Below are 9,331 nucleotides of genomic sequence, written 5' to 3'. Positions count from 1 at the left end.
CTCACTCTCCGGGAGGAAACAGGAGCGAATCCCTTCTCTCACTTTCAGCTGCTCACTTGAGGTGTGAAGAACCACATGAGCCACTTTAAATATGCTGGTCGGTTTCTCTACTCCTTTTTCCCAACCACACGTGCTCGCTGTCTTAACACACACCCCAATTAAGACGTTATCGGAAGCATTTATTTCACCTACAGCATGGAGACACCTCCTCAAGCTCTGGGGAAGGTGCTCAGTTGGTGCTTGCTTCCCACAAACAAAGCCCGGGACCCCATCCCCTGAGTCACAGAAAGCTAGGCGTGGGGCTGCACAGCTCTGTGGCCCTAGCACTCAGGTGGTAGAGGATGAAGGATGGAAAGTTGAAGGGCATCCTTGGCGACATAATGAATTTGAAGCCAGCCTGGATCGCATGGGACCCTTTTCAAGGATGAAGAGGGAAAGAGAGAAAAAAATAGAGATTGGGGTGATGGTTCGGTAAGTAAAGGCTGAGCACCCAGGTTCAGATCCCAAACACTCGTGTAAATGCCAGGTGGGCATAGCAGTACACCTGCAATCTCAGGGCTCGGGGAAGCAGAGACGGGAGAGTCACGGGGCAAGCTGATTAGCTAGACCAGCCGGTCAGGGAGCTCTGGCTTCAGTCCAGAGGCTGCCTCAACAAACCATCAAGACACCAAGGTCAAGTACTGGTCTCCACAGGCATGAGCCCACAAGCATGCAAACACATATCTACATCACACACAGAATGAGGGAGAGAGGGGAGAAGAGAGAGAGGGGGTGTTGATACTCAAGTGACCCACCATTTTGTTAAAGATCCAAACCGCACCTGACTCTTGGGATGGACACAGGTCTCATACCCACCAGCCACACCACCGAGCACCTCCGTGGCTCTGAGAATGCCTTGCTTAATTACCGAAGCAAATCCTGTAGTGTGAGAGGGGAAAGGGCGCAGGGGCTAAAGCCCTTCACTCTCCCAAGCATTAGGAACAAAGTTCAGATCCCCAGAACCCATATAACTATGCCAGCCCACTGTAATTCTGCCTATAAAGGCAGAGACAGGATCCCCAGAGCAACCTGGCTAACCACATCAACAAGCTCTGAGTTTGATTGAGAGACCCTTCCCCAGTGGACACTGTGAAATAATAACTGAGAGCCTACATCAGACTCAGGCCTACACACACACACACACACACACACGAAATAAATAAAAAAGAAATAACAAATCCAGTTATCAAATATTCACTGAGCTTCCACAATGCTGAGAGAATGGAGCCCCCATGCCACAGGACCATCTATTAAACAGGAATTAACACTAGTAAGCCTCCAGCAAATGTGGTGAGAAACACAACACAGTAGCAGGAACCAGGCTAGGCCATCAAGCAGATGGCAGGGCTGTGGGAACCAGGCTCTGAGGAGCAGGCATCTGAGCCGGGTATTCCAGGGTAGTCGTTGAACTGAGGCAGCCTAGGGAGGATTAGGAGAGGGCAGAGTGGAGGAAATGGTGACTAAGAGCCAAGAGCAAACACAAGAGGTTCTGCCGGAAAGCAGCTGGTGAGAGAAGCAGGGTCACTGAGGTCACCATGCCTGCAGAGGCTTTGGACGCCACACCTCCCCAAGCAGAAGGACTGATAAAAGAAGGGAGGTTGTGAAGGATACACCTCCACACATAACAACTGCCAGCCCTGAGACTGTGACAAGAAGCAGATCAGCACAGACTCAGGGGTTCAAGAACTGTCTCAGAGAGGGTGAGATCAGGAAACCCCCTGGGTGGCCCAGGGGACAGGACACAATATCCCCATTCAGACTATAACCACAAGCCCAATCATAGAGCTACAACACACACACAGGCTGGACCCTTCTTAAGTGTCAACGTCATAAAAGACAAAACAGTTGGGAAACTGACCCAGATTAAAGAAACCAAACTAAACAGGAGGCAGGAGGATCAAAAGTTCCAGGTCAAACCAGACTACTTGGGGGACTCTCTGAGAAGGAAGGGAAGGAGGAAGAGGTGGATAGCTAAGGCAACACAATACTCACCTGAAGAGCCTGGCAGGTTGGGTCACTCCTGGAACCCCAGTATTTGAAAGGCTAAGGCAGGAGGATTGCTGTAAGTTATGAGACCAGCCTGGGAATATGATCTTATCTAAAAAGGGGGAGGGGGCAGGTAAAGGCACCTACTGAAGCCTGAGAACAGGAATTTTGTCCCTGAGCCCTACATGGTGGAAAGAGAAAAGTTGCCTGCACAAGAGGGAAATCAAGCCTGGTGCTGGAAACATAGCTAACTATCTGGGGCTGGTGAAGTCACGGATCCTGGAGGAGAATCTGCAACCTCTCCTTACTATACCAGCAGCATTCCTAACTATATTCTAAATATTTGTCCTTTGACCCACAGGTAAGTGTGACCCTCACTCTCTCATCAAGGAAACTTCTCTCTGAAAGTGACGGAGAAAACCATTACAGAAAACTACAGCCAATCAAGATGCAGGATTGTGGAGCTCCATTCCAGGGGATACATCTACAATATAGCTTCTGCACCTAAGGCTCAGGGAACATGGTGGAAGGAAGGGGGTGGGGGAAATAAAACATTATAAGAGACAGAGCTTCAGGAGGGTTGCCATGAGATTCTGTCTCCGGGTAATGTGGGAAGCTGCACCCATAAAGTCTCAGCAACACAGCTGCACAAACCTGAGCTGAACAAGGAAAACAATAACAGAGATGCTAAAGTGGATGGGGAAAGCCCCTGAGGCCTCAGCCCTACACAAAGAACTACAGGCAGCAAAGGAATGCTGGGAAGGGGAGGAAATAGTCTGACCCAGGGAAGAGCACACCAATTGGCTATCCAGTACCAAATGGTCAGCTCTATAAACATACACATAAGTAACATTATATAAACTAGCAGGTTGCATTTAAAAGTATAAATGTATATGTATACACACACACACACACACACACACATACACACACTACCAAATGGAGTGCTTTAAACCCTAGATTGGATCCTGATCCCTAAACCAAAGCCTTTTGAAAAGATCTTCCTCTTCTTCTGTATAAAGATACTATTAGGACGCCTGACTAGTATCTGTAGATTAGAGAGTAACACTGATTCAAACTTAACTTCTTGATTTTGACAAGGGCTGTATAAGAATATGTGCTTTTAAAAGAAAGGAACACATGCTTGAGTATTTGGGACAGCACAGGTACATTTTCTCCCTGTTGCTCTGACACAGTGCAGGAGAAATTACAAGTTAAGTGTGTGTCTGTACACACACATCCACAAATAGGTGCAAAGAGAGAGTGGGAGAAAGTGCCAGAAAGATAAAACAAGTGTGGCTGAAAGTTAATATTTATAGAATGCGGCTGAAAGAGAGATCAGAACTTTTCGGTTTATTGTTGAAACATTTCCATAAATGTGAATCAGCTTAAGATGAAAAAAAAATTACAGGGGAAGGAAATCGTTAAGGAAGCCAGAGTGATAAAATAGTGATAAAATAGCCACGTCAGGGACCTGAGCCAAGCTGGGGTGGAAGATCTCGCTGGGTCTGATGGCCAGAGCCCCCATCTCAGCTCTGCCCCTAAGAACTGCCTTGAATCATGCTGTGTTCCTCCACTCTAATCCCTTCGTCCACAAAACAAGGGTAAGAAGTGTTGGCCCCCCAGCCAGAGAAGGCATTGGCTCCCACTGGGGCACAGGAGGGTTGGGCTCTGAGTTGATACTGAAGCTGGGAAGGAGAACAATTCAAATTCAGAGTCCCCTGTACAGCTAGGGGCCAGCAAGAAAGTCACCGAATGAGGGATGTGAGGACCTGCGGAGACAGGGCATGAAGACAGAAAGAGGGGTACAGGAGGAGGGCAGCAGGGGCACCAGCAGGGCAGGGAAAAGGCTCAGTTCTACAGCCAAGACTCCTCTAGGAGGCCCCGTGGGGAGGCAGCTTCCCCTGAAAGATAAAGGAAGTGATCCATCAGAGGAGAAGAGCTCCACAGAGATCAACAGAGCAGCCTGAGCACAGGCTCTGCCCTCCGACACAGCAGCCAACCGCTCCCTGTGGCTGTTTCAATTGAGTTTAAGCTCCCCTAAAATCCACATAAATTGAAAATTTAGGTCAAGCCAGGAGTGATATAATCTCAGCTCCTAGGAGGCTGAGGCAGGAGGACCGTGAGTTCAAACACAGACCAGGCTGGACAACAAGACCCTGTCTCAAAAATAAGTAGATAAGAGAATAAGAACTCAGGTCCTTGGTCATAGTAGTCACATCCTGAAGCTCTGTAGCCACACATGGCTATTAACTACCATCACTTCCTTCACTGGAGAAGGTTCTAGGGGACAGAATGGAGACTCTAGCAAAACAAGATCCCAACGGGGTAGTAAGGACAGAGTGGGGGGCTGAGGGTGTGGAATGGCTTTAGGCTAGACACAGAACAGGCACAGAGATGTTCCTGAATTTCAGACCAGAAACACAAGGACACAGAGAGGTAGAGAAGGAAATACTTGGAGATGTGAAGGTGGGTACGACTGGACCTACACTGAGGTGATGGGCAGTAACGGAGAATGTGGACACTCTCGTCTTCTCTGTCAAAAGCCACTTTCTGAAAGGGAACCTGGGGTTTAAAGGGTACAAAGCTGTGGCACAGGGCAAAGTGTATGCAGTCTGAGTTCATGACATGGAATTCTTGTGTTTCATAGGAAAGCAAGCCTCCATGAAATTAAAGCCAGCATCAATTTAAAATGGAACCAGTTCAGGGGTCTCTGTGACTGGCAGGCTAGGAGAAGAAAATACAGACAATGGGGGTAGTTTGGGGATTGGAGACTGGAATCCAAGGAATCCAAGGATGACAGCATGGTACACACCTTTAATCCCAGCAGGCTGGAGGCAGAGATAGGCAGCTCTCGGAATTTGAGGGTAGCCTGGTCTACAGAGTGAGTACCAGGTTAGCCAGGCTACATATTGAGACCTTGACTCAAAAAAAAAAAAAAATCAACATGTCAAGACCAAAGATGTGGAGCCCTGCAGATAGGCTGAAGCATTGCAACGCCAAGGATGCAGGGCTGGAATCCTCAGGGATGGTGAAAGCCACAGTAGGTAAACAGAGATGGTGCAGTGGGAAGAAGCCCAAGTCCTAGCTCCTGAAAGGGGAAAACAGGCCCAAACTCAGCATGTCTGTGGTATTAGTGGTTGAAGGGAAATGCAGGCAGAGTCCTGGGGGTCAAGGTTGAGCCATAGGGGTCAAGGCTGGAGCCTGGGGGTCAAGGTTGAGCCATAGGGGTCAAGGCTGGAGCCTGGGGGTCAAGGTGGAGCCACAGGGGTCAAGGCTGAGCCATGGGGGTCAAAGCACGGGGGTCAAGGTTGAGACATAGGGGTCAAGGTTGAGCCACAGGAGTCAAGGCTGAGCCACAGAAGTCAAGGCTGAACCATGGGGTCAAGGCTGAGGCACTGCAAGGTCATTAAGTGCAGCAAGTTTCCACGTGAAACACCAAGTCAACCAGCAAGTTCATGACTTCTGCCTACACGCAAATGAAGTGGTTTCCCTGCCTGAGCCAGCATCATATAAACTGTTTTCTCCTTCCTCTCTCCTTTTTTTTTAAATTTTTAGACAAAATAAACAAACCTTTTTTTTTTAATTGTGCACCTTTCGGCACACATGTGTAAGTCAGAAGACAACTTAAAAGTGTCCGTCTTTCCTTGTACAGTGTAGATTCTGAGGCGCAAGCTCAGGTTGTCTGTCTTGGTAACAGGTGCCTTTAGCTGCCGGACCATGTTGCTGAGCTAAGCCTTATCTGTTGTTGTTGTTGTTGTTGTTGTTGTTGTTGTTGTTGTTGTTTTACAGAAAGGGTTTAGTTTGGTTGATTGGTTTGGGTTTTTTTATGGTCTTAAACCATCCTAATGATTCCATTTCGATATCTGAGAGAGTCTAAATGAGCCTGTCTTTTTCAAAACGTGTCTGGCGATTCTGAGGGGCTATTAGGTTTGGGAAATACTGAAAGCCAGAAACATAAGGAGAGACTTGAGGCCAAGAAGACAATATCACATTCTAAGGCTTGGAGGTGACACGAAGGAGTTAGGGCCAAGTCATCCTGGTTCTATGAGCAGATCCCAGAAAGGGGCGTTCTGGGGGAAGTCATGTCCTTAGACTCTGGTAGAAGGGGAGAAAGTAGAGATGAACTCAGAGACAGAAGATGAAAATACAGAAGAAGCGTGTCTGCAAGACACAAAAGAGGAGAGAGCCGGAGTGTCAGAAGTCACATGGGTTAGCAGCTGCAGGGGCAAGAGGATGAGTCCTCTGCTGATGGAGGCTCTAAGGTCGAGGACTTGTCTTTAAAGGGCTGTAGGCTGGTTGATGGAATTCCTGGGCAACAGGGATTTTTGTATCTGCATGGGGGCAGATTTCTAGCAGGTAACCCATTAAGGACTTCTAAGCCCTCAGATATACCTATCTGAGGTACATCTGGCAGAAGTTTGCTCATTAACTGAAAACTTAGCTTCCCAGGCGACCTTTTTACACAGAGGAAGTCAGATTCCCACAGATACCAAGAGTGTCCTTGAAACACAAAGTCAGAGACATCTCAACCGTCCAATGACAAGAATCCTGGGCACCCCTTGTCCCCCCTTAGAGGAAAGAGTTTCTGGATGGAAAATGGAAAACGGCCTCTTTGTCATTTTTAGTACCAGTCAGTGCTAAAATTAGAAGAAATACCACAGCCTGTACACACACACACACACACACACACACACACACCACACACACACAGAGAGAGAGAAAGAGAGAGAGAGAGAGAGAGAGAGAGAGAGAGAGAGAGAGAGAGAGAGGGGCAGAGGCACTGTACATTTCTTAATAAAGAACATATTTACTCTCAGAAACCCAATTTGTTGATTTCATTATATTTATTTGTTTAGCTTGTGTGCCTTGTGTGGGTGTGAAGATCAGAGAACAACTTACGGGGGTTGGATGGTGCTCTCCTTTCACAGTGTGAGTTCTGAAGATCAAACTCGGGTCATCAAGCTTGGTGACAAGGACATTACCCCACTGAGCCACCTTGTCAGCTCCCCCCACCACCACCACCACCACCAGTCTTTAAAGACCAAATGCAAAATATTTGTCCCTGCTTCCAAGAGATTCTCTCCGGAGATCCAAACCAGCCCAGCAGAATTTCTGTGAAATAATCTCTAACACCAGCACACACAGACTTTAAGATGAGTGCACGCATGCGCAACACACACACACACACACACACACACACACAGTTTCTGCACATTGAAGAAATGACTCACTTTAATTTGCCACTGCCTGCCACTACTGGGTTTTGATTTTACCTGTTCAGACACAAAGTTTCCTACCAGATCAACTACTGGAAAGAAGTATTCGGTAGCTTAAGAATGAAATGGATTTAGGATTTAGGAGCACCGATGGGATTCTGATCAATGCATTTAACCAGCCTTCCTGGACCACAGAGTGTTCCCTCCATAATCTTCCAGAAAATGGTAACACATTTCTGGCCACTTTGGGAGCCAGCTCATTGGAAATCCCTTGCAGAATAAACATGATTAAGGAGCTCACAGTACCAGCAAAACAGCCTTGCGCTGCAGCTGGAGAGAGACAGGGAACCCGCGGGGAAGCAGTGTGGCTAACCCACCCAAGGTCACTCAGCTCTGACTGGGGGTGATAGACTTGTCATAGTCCTGGCAAACTCTGCACATCCTTGGTTCTCCTCAAACAGTCCTTCGGGGGTTCTGCTGTCTGCTAGCTTGCAGCCCCCGCGAAGATGCAATGCCACTTGCGCTCTGCGCCCAACTTCAGCCCTGCGCGTCAGCATGCAGTTAACCCTCTCGCGTCCAGAGTGCCACACGGGGCACGCGCAGCTTCACCCCTCACCCATTTCCCCAACACCATCCCATGCCTATCCGTGGAGTGATTGCTCCAAGGTCACATCAACGGTCCCTGCTGGAGCTCCCGCTGCTTGAATCCACAGGATGCCCGGCCGCGTGGGGAGGAGAGGCACCCCTGGAGACTCACCCGCGCGCGGATCGGGCGCGCCGCGGCTGCCCATGTCGTCGCTGGCGCTCTGGATGTGGTGGCCGCGAGCACGGGGCTGTGCGGGGCGAACCCGGCTACGGGCCCGCGCTCCAGTCGGCGCGCGCGCGGCCCGGCCGGGGGTTCGCGGCTCCCCCACCCGGGGAAGGGCGCGAGCCGCCGCGCGCCGCCCAGAGCTGCTTCCGGGCGCGTTGCCTGGACGCGGTTGCCGTGGCAGCCCGAGCTGGAGGCTTTCCCCGCGCGCCCGCGCCCAGCCCGCCGGCGCCCCTCCTCCCTCCGCGCTCCTACACCCAAAATAGCCTTTCCGCAGCACCGCGGGTCCCCACCCAGTTCGCAGCAAGGAGTCAGCGGGCGGGGACTTGCTTTCAGGAACCTCAGTCCCGTCGTAGGGCGCGTCGACTTGGAGGCAGAGGTAGGTGTAGAGAAGGATGCTTGAATGAGAGAGACCAATCTTCCAGGTCGCAATGTCATCCGTCACCCTCCCGAGAATCCTAGCATCCCTTATGTGCCAAGCCTGGTTCCCACCAAAATAGTTATCTGTGCTCTCCATCACGAACTGGAAAGAAGTTAGGGGTGAGATCACAGTCTGGTAAACAGCTCCTTCTGTCGCCCCACCTCCACAGGTGATGGAACCCTCTAGGCGACAAGTGTCTATGAGGGAATCACCGCGGTTCGCACATATCGGTCCAAGAAACAGGACCCCGGGAAGAATGCTAGCTACGCTGCTTTTCCTCCCAGCCCTCCTACCTCTGCCGAGCTCCCAGAGAATCCTAGCTCTCTGTCTTCCTTCGCATCGGTGCTGGATTCTCAGCAGGATCCACTCACAATTTTGCTTCCTCTCCGTGGGTGGGATTTAAGCAGAGTGGGGGATCCCACCTTTGCTTGCCTCACCGCGTCTCGTTCGGAGCTCTTACGTAGAGGCACGAGCTTACCCAGTACAGGTGCTCCCGTCTAGCGGCTCCCTAGCCCTCACAGCCCCCCAATTCAGGGGAAGCTGGGAAGAACATAGGCTGTGCATCCACTTGGATAGGTCTGGCCTTGGAATCCACGATCCTGAAGTAATTTGTGTGTGGTCTTGGGAGTTCTGCAATTTCCTCGTCTGTAAAGTAATAACTCTTTCAACACACACACACACACACACACACACACACACACACACACAGCTAATGAATATAGCATTCATTCAGCCAACAGTGTTTATTGAATGTCTGTCAAGTGCTAGAAACTATGCTTTATCTCCAAGGAGAAATGGAGAAGATGAAGATGGAGAAAGGAAGAGGACTCTGCTTTTCTCCTGGTCATTACAATCGAA

At 49.8% G+C, this 9,331-nt stretch overlaps 1 protein-coding gene across 2 annotated transcripts in view; it reads right to left on the bottom strand.

Annotated features, from left to right (window-relative positions):
• Fam81a (family with sequence similarity 81 member A) overlaps window positions 1-9,091 on the bottom strand; it is a 56,124-nt gene extending 47,033 nt beyond the window's left edge. The window contains exon 1 of one of the 2 annotated variants that reach the window (XM_026779430.1): window positions 8,767-9,091. The gene's annotated coding sequence lies outside the window, so the exon portion shown is untranslated. Of the gene's footprint in view, window positions 1-8,001; window positions 8,201-8,766 lie in introns of those variants that run through there. The other variant, XM_005347670.2, reaches the window with a different exon arrangement.
• Between the last annotated feature and the right edge of the window lie 240 nt (window positions 9,092-9,331).

This window comes from Microtus ochrogaster, chromosome 5 (assembly GCF_000317375.1).
Source record: "Microtus ochrogaster isolate Prairie Vole_2 chromosome 5, MicOch1.0, whole genome shotgun sequence".
Lineage (NCBI taxonomy): Eukaryota > Metazoa > Chordata > Mammalia > Rodentia > Cricetidae > Microtus > Microtus ochrogaster.
Note: the sequence above shows the minus strand (reverse complement) of the source record. Positions and strands in the feature narration are given on the sequence as shown.